A 14,299-nucleotide genomic window follows, 5' to 3' on the forward strand; every position below is an offset into this window, starting at 1 on the left:
TTTTTAACAAAAGTCTCTTCAAGGCAATGTAAGCTCTAATTCAACCCACAACAATGTTGAAAGTATAATACATTATAAAATTCTTAAATCAGACATAAAATGTTAGAGAAGCATATTATAAATCCCAGGGTATTCACTAAAAATAAGTTTAAAACACTGAGGTATAGTTAATAAGCCAAAATATAAATGAAATGGAATACTAAAAAATAAGAGAGAACTCTATATAAAAGATGGTAGGAAAAAGAAAAAGAAATAAAGAGCAGATGGGACAAAAAGAAAAAAATTACAAGATGATAAATTTAAACCTAACCATATTGATAATTACATTAAGTATAAATAGTCTATGCACTCCAGTTATAAGACAGAGATTGTCAGACTGGATTTAAAAAGAAAAGATTGGAGTGACATCAGAAAGATGAAGGAATAAGAAATTCTAGTCCTTGTCTTCCCACAAAAACACCACTTTAATAGCTATCCATGGATAAACATATCTTATGAAAGCTCTGGAATTCAGTAGAGAGACTGCAGCACCCCAGTGGACCACAGAAATGATAAAAGAAGTATCAATCCATGTAAGAATAGTTTTTATTCAACTACATCACCCTTCCCATAACCCAACATAAAGGAGCACTAAGAGATTTCTATCCCTTTGTCTCAAGTTACTCCACAGGGGAAAAAGAAAGTGAACCTGCCTGTGGACTCTGGCAAGGTTCTGTCCACCTGTGGACCCCAACACCAGGTCTGCGCCCCCTCCACACCATGGGTTCTGCCACCTGGCCTTCAGAGTCTGGCTAGGCTGACTGGTGAAGCCTTCCCCGCTGAAGCCATTCTGTAAGGACTAGAAAAGATGACTACTTCTTCATATTCTCAGACACCAACAAAAGACAATAAGAATCATTAAGATTCAGGGAAACATAACACCACCAAAGGCTCAATATAAAGCTTCAATAACTTACCCTAAAGAAATGGCAACTGACATAGAATTCAAAATATTCATGACCTGTAAGAGAACACAGACAACTAAATGAAACCAGGAAAACAATACATGAGCAAACTGAGAAGTTTAATAAAGAGATAGAGAACATTAAAAAGAGCCAAAAAGAAACTTTGGAGTCAATACTATGACTGAACTAAAAACTTTAATAGAGAGCTTCAACAACAGACTCATCAAACCAAAAAAAAGAATCAGTAAATCCAAAGACAAGTGATCTGAAAAAAAAAAAAAAAAGAAAGAACAATTAAAGAGTGAAGAATGCCTACGGGCTACGGGACTTATAGTACACCATATACATATAAACATATACATATACATATATATATATATGTGCATCATGGGAGTCCCAGAAAGAGAAGAGAAAGAGAAAGAAGCAGGAAGCTTATTTAAAGAAATAATAGCTGAAAACTTTCCAAATCTGGGGATGGGCATAGATATCAGACCCATGAAGCCCAAAAGACTCCAAATAGATTGAATGTAAAGAAATCTACACCAAGATATGCTATAATTGAGTTGTCAATAAACACAGAGAGAACTTTGAATGTGGCAAGACAAAAGCAACTTATTACATACAAAGAATCCTTATAAGACAATTAGAATATATCTTAGCAGAAACCTTGAAGCCAGGAAAGAAGTAGAATGATCTATTCAAACTGCTAAAAGAACAAAAACCCTGCAAACCAAAAATATTACACCCAGCAAAACTGTCCTTCAAAAATGTAGGAAAGACAAAGACTTTTCAGACAAACAAAAACTGAGGGAATTTGTCACCAGTACCCCTGCCTTACAAGTGCTAAAGGGAATTTTTCAAGTTGAAATGAGGTAAAGCTAAACAAAACACAAAAATATAAATCCCACTAGTACAGGAAAATGTAAAGACAAATATAGAATAATATAATACTACAATGTTGATTTATATATCATTTTAGACACAGGTATAAAAGTTAAAACAAAAAGTATAAGAATAACTACAGTCACAAAAATTTGTTAATGGATACACAATGTAAAAGTAATGTGGAGTTTTTGTGTATGATTGCTAACAGCTTAAAATAGATTGTTAAAATAATAATAAGTTTTATGCAATGCCCATGGTAACCGCAAAGAAAAAGTCTATATTAGATTAGTATATTAGTAAAAAAAAAAAAAAAAAAAAAGGCAAAGAACCCAAGTATATCACTACAAAAAAATCAAATCACAAAGGAAGACAGCAAAAGAAAAACAAAAGAACTATAAAACAGACACAATGAACAGAATGGCAATGGCAAGTCTTTATCTATCAATAATGAATTTAAATGTAAATGAATTCAGCTCACCAATCAAGATATATAAAGTGGCTGGAATTAAAAAATCCACTTATATGTTATTTGTTAGAGACTCACTTTAGATTTAAAGACACATATAGCTGAAAGTGAAGGAGTGAAAAAAGATATTATATGCAAAAGAAAGCAGGGGTGGCTATACTTATATCAGACAAAATAGTGTACAATATGGTATACACATATACTTATAGCAGACAAAATGGGCTTTATGTCAGAAACTGTCACAAGAGACCAAGAAGGTCAATTGAATAAAAGAATCAGTTGAACAGGAAGATAGAATAATTATAAATATTTATGCATTCCACATCAGAAGGCCTAAAAACATAAAGTAAACATTGACAGATTGAAGGGAGAAATAGACAGAAATACAATAGTAGTAGGAGATTTTGATACCACATTTTCAATAAAGGATAGGTCACCCAAACAGAAAATCAATAAGGAAAGAGCAGACTTGAACAACACTATTGACCAAATGGACCTAATAGACATAAACAGAACATTCAACCCAACAGCAGCAGAATAAACATTTTTCTCAAGTGCTCACAGATAATTCTCCAGGATAGATCACATGCTAAATCACAAAAAATGTCTTGACAAATTTAGGAAGACTGAAAGCAATTTCAAGTATCTTTCCCAATCACAACAGAATAACAAAGGAAAATGGGAATCTCATAAATGCATGGAAATTAAACAACACATAATAACAGAGCTTCAAAATACATGAAACAAAAAATGACAGAACAGAAAGGAGAAACAGACAAATCCATATAGTTGGAGATTTCAACAGTCATGTTTCAGTAATGAATAGAACAAAGGGACAGAATATCAAGTATAGAACACTTGAATAATGCTATCAAAAAACTGGTATTTATAGAACCATATTTGCAACAGCCTCAGACCAAATATTCTTTTCAATTTTACAGTGAACATTCACCAAGATAAACCATAAATAACAAATTTAATAACAAATTCCAAAGAATTGAAATCATATAGTGTATATTCTCTGAAGACAAGCAAGTTAAATGAGAAGTTACTAACAAAAATATACCTAGAAAATTCATGGATATTTGGAAATTAAAGTGAACTTTTCTAAATAACCCTAATCAAAGAGGAAAATCACAAGATAAATTAGAAAATATTTTGACTGGAATGAAAACAAAAACCAAACATATCAAAATCTGTGAGATGCAGCCAAAAGAGTGTTTCAAGAAAAATGTATAGCTTCATATGCTTGTTCTAGAAAAAAAGGTCTAAAATCAGTCACCTAAGCTTCTGTTTAAGAAAATATAAAAGAACATATTAAGAGCAAAGTAAGTAGAAGGAAAGAAATAATAAAGAGCAGAAATTAATGAAATAGCCCAAACATCCATCAACTGATGAATGGATAAAGATGTGGCATATATATATAATGGGATATTATTCAGCTATCAAACAGAATGAAATATTGCCATTTGCAATGACATGGATGGAGCTAGAATGTATTATGTTAAACAAAATAAGTCAATCAGAGAAAGACAAATATCATATTATTTCATTTATATGTGGAATTTAAGAAACAAAACAGATGAACACATGGGGGGAGAAGAGAAGGAAACAAACCACAGAGACTCTTAATGATAGAGAACAAACTGAGGGTTGATGGAAGGAGATGGATGGGGGATGGGTATTAAGGAGGATACTTGTTATGATGAGTACTGGGTGTTGTATGTAAGTGATCAATCACTGAATTCTATACCTGAAACCAATATTGTACTGTATGTTAACTAAAATTTAAATTAAAAAAAGAAATTAATGAAATAGAAAATAGTCTAAAAATTTAGAAAATTAATAAAATCAAAATACGGTTTTTGAAGAAAATTAATATAATTGTTTATAAAACTATAGTGAGCTTGATCAAAAAATAAAGAGAGAAGATATAAATTACCACTATCAGGAATAAAGAGGGACTATCAGTACATATCCTGTAGGAAATACTATTAACTTTATGCTAACAAAGTCAACACTTGAGATGAAACAGGCAAATTCCTTGACAGACAAAATATATTAAAGTTCACTTAAAAAGAAGCAAGAATCTGAATAGTCTTATGTCTATTAATGAAATTGATTTCTTAATTTAAAGCCTTCTCACAAAGAAAACAGATGGTTCAGATAGTTTTGCTGGTGAATTCTATAAAATATTTAAGGGGGAAAATAATACCAGCTTTATACAAGATCTTTCAGAAAATGAATAAGAAGAAACACTTTCCAAATTATTTATGAGTCCAGAATTACCATGAACCAAACCAGACAAAGATATTACAAGAAAAGCAAACTATAGGCTAATCTCATTTGTGAGCATAGACACAAAATCCTTAACAAAACACCAGCAAATTCCATTCACCAATATATAGAAAAATAATACATCTTGACTAATTGAGGTTTATTCCAGAAAGACAATATTGGTTAGCATTAAGAAAAAAAATCTATGTAATTCAGGATATTAACAAAATAAAAGAGAAAATCCTGTTATCACCTCTCTAGATAGAGAAAAAAACATCTGAAAACTTCAAGACCTAATCATGACACAGTATCTCATCAAACCAGGAATAAAAAGGAACCTTCTCAACCTGATAAACACATCTACTAAAAAGTCTACAGCTAGCATCATACTTAGTAGTGAAAGACTAAATGCATTACCTCCTAAATCGGGAACAAGGCAAAGATGTCTTCTCTCGCTACTTCAATCCAATTTTGTACTGGTGGTCCTAAGCAATATAAAACATCCAAAAAAGGACAATAAAAGTTCTAAGTAGAAAATCCTCAGCAATGTATAAAAATAATCCGCCAATACTAATAAGTGAGTTTATCAAGATCAAGATACAAAACAGACTGTACTTACATAACTGCCAAATCAATTAAAAATTGGAATAGAAAAACAATGCCACTTATAGTAAAATCACAAAACATGAAATTCTTAAGTATAAATGTAATATGTTCAGACCTATACCCTAAAAACTACAAAATAAAAACAAAGTGAAGAAGACTAAAACAAATGGAGAGATATTTCATGTTGGTGGATCAGGGCTCAATATTGTTTGGATGTTTGTCAATTTTCCCCAAACTGATCTACAGATTCAATGCGATCCCGGTAACAATCCTAAGAGGATTTTATATAAACACTGAAAAGATTATTTTAAAATTTACATGGACTTGCAAAGGAACTAGAGCAACAAAGACTATCTTTTAAAAGAAGAACAAATAGAGGATTTACAAAATCTAATTTTAAGATTTACTATAAAGCTAAATATAGAGGTATAGTAAGCAAGGAAATTGGGCATTGCATAAGGGGTATAAGGTAAACATATAGATCAGTGGAACAGTACGGAAATAGATCCACATGTATATGGTCAATTGATGGTGCCATATTAGTTTTCCATTGCGGCTATAACAAATTACCACCAATTTAGTGGCTTAAAACAACACACATTTATCTTATAGATTTGTGAATTAGAAATCCAACACAACTCAGAGATGAAGTCAAGGCTATGTTCCTTCTACAGGTTCTAGGAAAAAATCTGTTTCCTTGTCTTTTCCAGCTTTTAGAGGATGCCCTCAATCCTTTGCTTATGGTACCCTTCTTCCACCTTCAAATTCAGCAGTGCTGGGTTAAATACTTTTCACATTATATCACTCTAACTTCTATTCTGTTTCTTTTTTCCATTTTTAAGGATCTTTCTGATTACATCGAAAAATCCAGAACATCAGGAATAATCTCACTATTTTAAGGTCACTCTATTAGCAAAATTAATTCCACCTGTAATATTAATTACCCTTTTCATGTTACCTAATATTTACATGTTAGGTTAGAACATGGCTATCCTTGGGGGGCGGGGGGAGAGGCATTATTCAGACATTATTCTGCATACAGATGTCAAGGTGATTCCATGGGGGAAAAGTAGCTTTTTCAATATCTGGCATTGGTACAACCAGATATTGATGTGGAAAAAAGTGAATTTGGTCATTACCCCACCCACAAAATTACCTTTAAAAAGATCATACAGCTAATATAAAAGTGAAAACTATAAAACTTCCAGAAGAGAGACTCTTGAATGCTGAGAACAAACTGAGGACTGATGGGGATGGGAGGGAGGGGAAGGTGGGAGATGTGCATGGAGGAGGGCACTTGTGGGGATGAGCACTGGGTGTTATACGGAAACCAACTTGACAATAAACTATTGAAAAATAAAAGTAAAAATAAAATGTCAAAGCCTTGAAAAAAAAAATTCCAGAAGAAAATCTTTATGACCTAAAGGAAGGGAAAGATTTCTTAGGATACAAAGGACACAAGCTATAAAAGAAAAATTAGCCAATTGTTTTTGCATCAATATTAAAAATTTTTATCTTCAAAAGATGATATTAAAAAGTCAAAAGCAAGCCTCAGACTAGGAGAAAATATTTGCATGTGTGTATCTGACAAAGAAATTCATATATGGCATATATAAAGAATCCTTACAACTCAACAGGAAGACAAAACAATACAATTTAAAACACAGACAAAGGTTGGAACAGACATGTCGCTAAAGAAGATATATAATAGAAAATAAGTACATGAAAATATGTTGGACATCATTAATATCCAAGAAAATTAAAATGAAAATCACAGTGACATGGATGCTTCTAGACATCCCTCAGAATAGCTAAAACTACCAAGACTGATATTGCTAATCGGAATTCTCAGATTCCAAGGTGGAAGTTTCTTGTGTTAAACGTACACTTTACATACAACCCAGCAACTCCACTTCTAGGTATTTACCTAAGAGACATGAATACATCTGTCCATACAAAGATTTGCTTCAAAGTTCATAGCAGCTTATTAAAACATCAATTAATTAGAAACAATCCAAAGATCCACTTTCAGGAAAATTATAGTATATTCATACAATGGGATATAATATAGCAGTGAAAATGAGTTAATAACTATTAAGCACAATGCTGACTGACAAAAAAAACCAAGTCACAGAAGAATATATACAGAATGGCATCCAGGTATAAGATGCATAAACATATATATCACTTCTGTGCTTATCTATATAGAAGAATTATTCTAAAAGCCAGGGAAAACTTAACATAAAATGAAAATGGTGGTTACCTCTCACAAGGTTAGGAAGGTGTATGGGCTTGCAGTGAGGCATGAAGAAAAAGTCAAAAGTCTTGGCAATGTTCTATCTCTTATGCTGAATGATGGTAACACAGATTGTTATTCTTCTTTATAAGCATACATTATAATTATTCTTTTTGTATAAATATAATACTTATGTTTAAAATGTTAAAGGGAACCTAGATGGCTCAGTTGGCTTAGCATCCAACTTTGGCTCAGGTCATGATCTTGTGGTTCATGAGTTCAAGCCCTGCTTCGGGCTCTCTGCTGTCAGCACAGAGTCCAGTTCGGATCCTCTGATCAACCCCTCTCTGCCTCTTCCTCACTTGCTCTCTCTCTCTCAAAAATAAATTTAAAAAAAGAAAAAAAGAGGGGTGCCTGGGTAGTTTAGTCAGTTAAGCATCTGACTTTGGCTCAGGTCATGATCTCATGGTTCACAAGTTTGAGCCCCGCATCAGGCTCTGTGCTGACAGCTCGAAGCCTGAAGCCTGCTTCAGATTCTGTGTGTGTCTCTCTCTCAGCCGCTCCCCTGCTCATGCTCTCTCTTTCTTTCAAAAATAAACATTAAAAAAATTTTTTTAAAGAAAAAATAAAATTTTAATATCACATAGTATTTCTTTATTATTATTATTTAAATTCAAGTTAACATAGAGTGTAGCTTTGGTTTCAGGAGTAGAACCCAGTGATTCATCTCTTACATAAGACACCCAGTGCTCATCCCAAAAAGTGCCCTCCTTAAAGAAAAAAAAACAATTAAACTAATCCCCCACCAACAAACCCTCCAGCAACCCTCAGTTTGTTCTCTGTATTTAAGAGTCTCCTTACGGTTTGCCTACCTATGTTCTTATCCTATTTTTCATTTCAATGACAGAACTGGGACTTCACTGCAAGCCTCTTGACCCCCAATCTCACTGAGTTTACGGACCCTGAGCAAGGGGGAGATAAGCAGATCTTATCTCTCTGCTTCCAGGTTGAATTTGAATTTTGGGGGGAGGTAGGTAATGCAGCAGCTGGCTGGGAAGACAGTCTTTGCCCTGCTCTCTCCATCACCTATGGATATAGCTGATATTATCTGCCTCTTTGGGCAGCAAATTAGATCCTACACAGGTTAGATCCCTACCACAAGGGATTTTCTCCATCCTAATGAAAAATGATAGACTATGAGGGTGCTGGCTACCAGCAAATGTTCATTCTATCCTGAGCCAGTTGGGATCTCTGGGCCAAGCTCTCCATGAGATGAAGAACAGTCCACTGGGCTACCTTCCCTAACCACAGGCAGAATGGAAAACCACCTCTGATAAGAAGAAAGGGCTCATGAGGCTCTCTGGAAAAGACTGTATCCATGTGTCACACATCCCTCCTGGTTTGCTCCCCCAGGACTGTGTTAAAATGCACATTCTTTACCTAGGGCCCTCTCCCGTGAGCACGTCTACACTTCGAGGATCAAATCTCTTTATTTTTTAAATAGTTTATTGTCAAGTTGGTTTCCATATAATCTCTTTAAAAGCTGCTCCTTCATCCATTATTAGTCTAACATTTGTTAAGCACCTACCAATTGCAAGAGTGGCCTTAGTGGATGGGGCACAAAGATGTTACAACAGACAAGGTATCTTTGCATAAGGAGCTTATAAAGGGAGAGCTCACGGCTCGTGGGTTCGAGCCCCACATCTGGCTCTGTGCTGACAGCTAGCTCAGAGCCTGGAGCCTGTTTCAGATTCTGTATCTCCCTCTCTCTCTCTCTCTCTGACCCTCCCCTGCTCTCTCTCTCTCAGAAATAAATAAAACATTAAAACAAAATTTAAAGGGAGAGAAAAATGTATCAACATATAATTACAACACATTAAACTTGGTGCTAGTTGAGTTTTATAGAAGAAAAGAGTAGCAAACTACTGGCCTTTTCAGAGGAGGTGACATTTGATACAAGGTTTGAAAAAGGAGTAAGCATTCACCAGAGGAAGGGGGAGGTGCAGAGACCCTCTGAGAAGGTATGAGAGGTTCTGGCATGCTCTGGAGAAACAAGAGATCCCCGTGGCTGGAGCTTAGATGTATGTAGGAAGATAATGTGCACTTTAGGAGAGCCCTAGGTAGGAAAGGGAGAAAAGGCGTCCTTTAAGGGAGCTGTCGGAGAGATTTTCCCCAGAGCCAAGGACTTGAACCCAACGTGAGGAACCTCAGATTTTAGGACCTGCCCCTGCGAGACACCACCAAAAACATCTTGCTTTGAAAGCTAAAAGGGCTCCTATCCAGGAGAGCAAGCGCAAACTGAGAAATGGTTCCAAACGGCTCGCGCACCTGAACTCACTGGCCCCAGGGTCCAGCGCAGAAGCAGCAGGCTGAAAAGTGCCTGAACTTTCTGTGATAGGAGGTGTATTTACTTGTCTCAAGATGGTAGTGGCCCAACACACAGCCAGGGAGGCCCGTTGAAATACTCTCCGGGACAGCCGCCGGTGGGCGCCGTCTTCCGGCTCTCCCCCTGAATCACGCGAGCTCCCAAGTATCGCAGTAACGGAGCTTCTATGGGCCTCTGGAGCTTGGATTTCTGCGGTTGCGCCAGGAGGCACCTGTAGATCAGGCACAGGTCTCCAGCAGGGCTTACACACTTGGGCTCTGAAGGAGTGTAACCAATGGAGATAGATTTCCTCCCTCCCTCCCTCCCTCCCTCCCTTCCTTCCTTCCTTCCTTCCTTCCTTCCTTCCTTCCTTCCTTCCTTCCTTCCTTCCTTCCGTTTTAGAGAGAGAGTAGGAGCAGGGAAAGGGGCAGAGAGAGAGAGGATCCCAAGCAGGCTCCATGCTGTCAGGTCCGTTCCCACCCACTGTAAGATCATGACCTCAGAGTCTGAGGCTTAACAGACTGGGCCACTCAGCCACCCCATGAAGAAAGAATTCTTAACCAGCTACTACCCCCAGGGCAAGAGGAGCCCAGTTTTACTATGAAATAACTACAGCTGTGCATGCTCTGAAAAGTTTATCTGGAAATTAAGATGCAACACAAATAACCTGAAGCCTTTGGAACTGGCCACATGGGAGCAGTCTGTGGGCACAGGGCCCTGTTCTGAAGAACAGGTTCTAATTCTCCAATCTTCTCAACCACCTTTCCCACCAGAAAAGGTTACATTTGCCAGAGTTCAGACTGAAGATTGAAGCCAGCTTATGCACATCTGTGACATAATTAACACTGCCCATGATGGGCCAAAAGATGCAGTAAAAGCTTTGAAGAAAAGGATTTCCAAAAACTACTATCATAAAGAAATCCAACTTACCTTGTCACTTATTGACATGTATATGCATATCTGTGGTCCAAGTTTCCAGTCTCTGATTGTGAAGAAGGAATTCATTAAAGATAGTCTAGTTAAGCTGCTGAATCTCACATAGATCTTACCTATAGAAATTCAGAATAGAATCTTGAATTTCATTAAGACTTGGTCACCAAGTTTCCCAGGAGGTGTGGATGTAAGTGAAGTGAAAGAAATGTACCTTGACCTTCTTAAGAAAGGTGTTTAGTTTCCTCCCTCAGATGCAGAGGTTCAAATAGCAAGACAAGAAACAGCTCAGATGTCCTTGAACCTGCCATCATCTGTTCCATCCGCACCAGTTCTTCCTTCTGTGATTGTTCCCTGAGTTTTACTATTACATTGGTTCTAGAACAGATTGGAAAGTTGCACAGTGAATTGGATATGGTGAAAATGAATGTGAGAGTGATGTCTGCCATACTGATGGAGAACATTCCTGGGTCTGAAGACCATGAAGACATAGAGCTTCTGCAGAAGCTTTATAAGATGTGTTGGGAGGTGCAGGGGAGGATCATGGATCTGCTTGTGGTGGTATAGAATGAAGACATAACGATTGAGCTAATTCAAGTGAATGAGGATTTGAATAGTGCCATCCTTGGATGTGAGGAATTTACTCAGAACCAACAAAGGATTTTGGAGCAAAACAGGAACCAGATGGAAAATGCCAATACTATCAGCAGATCTTCTGCCCCATCCTGTGATCTCATCGACCCAAGGCTCAGCCCTCCAATGCCGAAGGCGACTCTGGGAGAACTCAACTCCATGAAAGCTCAACTTCAGACTTTAATCTCAGCTCCCTGAGTCCTGTTGTAACAAATAACTTGAAACCCAGTCTTCATCCACAGGTGGATTTGCTAGCCTTGGAAGATACAGAAACACCCCTGTTTGCCCAAAGGACTGGCCAGAACATCACTGCAAATCATACGTATGAGAGTTTCCCAGAATATTCAAATTCAGTACTATTACAGCCACTTAATGTGCAGAATGTTCCAGCAACACTGTCAAGCCAGAGACTGCTATCCTTGCCCACCAGTCATCCAGCAATGACAGAGAATGATCTCCAACCACCCAATTACTACAAGGTAATAGAGTTTGATCCCTTGGCTCCTGTTGTCACTACAGAAGCTGTTTATGAAGAAATTAATGTTCATCATCAGAAAGGAGCTCAAAGTCACAGTGACTGTTGAGGTTGTAAGCCTCTTGCTATCCAGGAATGAAGAAAGAGAAGGAAAGTCTTCTTCTTAGATTGGGTGGAAGTGGGTGACCAGCTTACTACCCGCATTTAGAGGTGCCACCTCTCTAAAAGGTAGACCGTGTGCAGCTTGGAGGCCCAGAAGACCAGAACCTACCAGCACATCAGAACATTTCTCCTCTGCAATGACAGAAGAGTAACAGTTCCAGAGTAACATTTATACTTCCTGACCACAGCTTAAGCTTTATTTTGGAACAACTTGGTTATAACATATACTCACCTGAAACTTCAGCAGAAAAAAAATTCATTGTACTGAGGCCAGTGGGTTTAATTGTAGCATCTTAGGCTTCACAGACCTTCCTACATTTAGAATTGAAATCCTCACACTACTGTGATAAGAGTAGGTGAAGATTATTTTATTACAAAATAGTTATGAAAACTATTGAGTGCCTTCATTTAACTAATGTTGAATGCAAAAGTCAATTTGGACTTTTTTTTATATATAAAGAATACTTGTTTGGAATCAGGAATTTTAAAAGACTTGATGATTGTAGTTTATATTTCAGGTATATGAAAAGGTCACTGGACTCTGTATCAAGTTGCCTTTAAATGTGATTCTTTATAATACTAAATGATCTTTTTCTCCCCTTTTTACTGCAATTCATATTTCTAATAGAAACAAACGCTACTACAAAACATTCAGAATAAATTGTGCATTTGTTTATGTCATAAATTACAATGATAAAAAATATTAAAATAATTTTTTTTAAATATTTTTATTTATTTCTAGGAGAGAGAGAGACAGCATGAGCAGGGGAGGGTCAGAGAGAGAGGGAGATACAGACTCTGAAATAGGCTCCAGGCTCTGAGCTGGTAGTCAGCACAGAGCCCGACGCGGGGCTCGAACCCACGAACCGCGAGATCATGACCTAAGCGAAAGTCGGACGCTTAACCGACTAAGCCACCCAGGCGCCCCAAAAATATTAAAATAATTTAATATAAAAAAAAGAGAGAGAGCTGTAGGGAAGAAGTTTGGAATTTAAGTTCTAAGCCAATCATCTTCAACCTGTGAGCCCTCAGAGACTTTTGGAGGGTCATGAAGTTATGTGGAAGAAGTCTTCAAATTCTTATGTGCACTGACTTTTGACTGTTCAATGAATAAATATTTTCAATATATATGCTACTATTTTAAAATAGAAATAAATTTTATAATGATTTTAAAAATTCAGATACATTTGAAAGTCATGGTATTTTCTGGCACTGTGCATTTTCCAAATGACAATTATGGCAAGTTCAACTGCTGTCATGGGCTGAAGTGCAAGGAGGTGTCTAGGAACACTTACAATGTGAAAGGTAGGGAGTGATAATTCTCCTACCTGAAGTCTAGGCATTCTCTGAGGCAATGAGGAGAAATAAGATGATTTTAAGTAGTGGAAGGAGTTACCATATTTCTGTTTTGGAAAGGTTGTATAGGCTCCCCCAGGGTGCAGGCTGCATTACAGAAGGCAAGCCTCACTGGAGGCAGAGCCATCAGTTTAGAGATTCTTATAGTGATGAAATGAGAGGTACAGGTGACCTGAGCCAGACAGACGTGGTGAAGGCAGAAGGCATTAAAGAGTCAGAATTGTAGAGGAGGGTTGAGTAGGCAAAGCATAGAGGATTTTTAGGACAATAAAAATACTCTGTATGATATTATAATGATGGATGGATGTCATTATTCATTGATCCAAACCCATAGAATGTACAACACCAAAAGTGAGCCCTAATGTAAGCCATGGACTTTGGATAATTACTATGTGTCATTGCAGGTTCATCAATTAAAACCAATGTACCACTCAGGGAGAGGGGCTGTTGATAATGGGGAGGCTATTCATGTTGAGAGCAGAGAGGAAATGGCAAACCTTTGTACCTTTAACTCAATTGTGCTGTGAACCTAAAATTGCTTTTAAGAAATTAAATCTTGAAAAAATAATAAGTAGGAAAAAGTCAGAATTGGTGAAATATAGTGGCCCACTAGACATCAGAGGTGAAGGGATGAAGGAGTCTAGGGTGGTTCCAGGTTTCCAGCTCCAGTAGTAACTGAGGCCATTCATCAAGGCTATCTGCACTATCTCCTGTTATCCTATGATTAATCCCATTCTTGAGATGTCCTGCGCTTTGCATTTGGAAATCACTAAATTCTGAATTAAAAACAAAAAGCATGAAACCTTGGCCAAGTGTTTCAGACATAAAGAGGCAGAAGAGGGGCGCCTGGGTGGCTTAGTCGGTTGAGCGTCCGACTTTTGCTTAGGTCATGATCTCGCGGTTCGTGGGTTCGGGCCCCGCATCGGGCTCTGTGCTGACTGCCAGCTCAGAGCCTGGAGCCTGT

At 37.1% G+C, this 14,299-nt stretch overlaps 1 long non-coding RNA gene and 1 pseudogene across 1 annotated transcript; one reads left to right on the plus strand and one right to left on the minus strand.

Moving 5' to 3' along the window:
* Positions 1 to 955: 955 nt before the first annotated feature.
* LOC120232226 lies at positions 956 to 9,909 on the minus strand. The gene is made up of 3 exons (XR_005528521.1): positions 9,743 to 9,909; positions 4,990 to 5,057; positions 956 to 1,000 (listed from the first exon to the last, which is right to left on the minus strand). It is a non-coding gene; the product is annotated as an uncharacterized LOC120232226 (long non-coding RNA).
* An 801-nt stretch (positions 9,910 to 10,710) lies between these two features.
* On the plus strand, positions 10,711 to 11,969 carry LOC120230578 (annotated as a pseudogene).
* The last annotated feature ends 2,330 nt before the right edge of the window (positions 11,970 to 14,299 follow it).

This window comes from Hyaena hyaena, unplaced genomic scaffold (genome assembly GCF_003009895.1).
Source record: "Hyaena hyaena isolate Hyena2069 unplaced genomic scaffold, ASM300989v1 scaffold_3, whole genome shotgun sequence".
In the NCBI taxonomy this organism is placed as follows: Eukaryota; Metazoa; Chordata; class Mammalia; order Carnivora; family Hyaenidae; genus Hyaena; species Hyaena hyaena.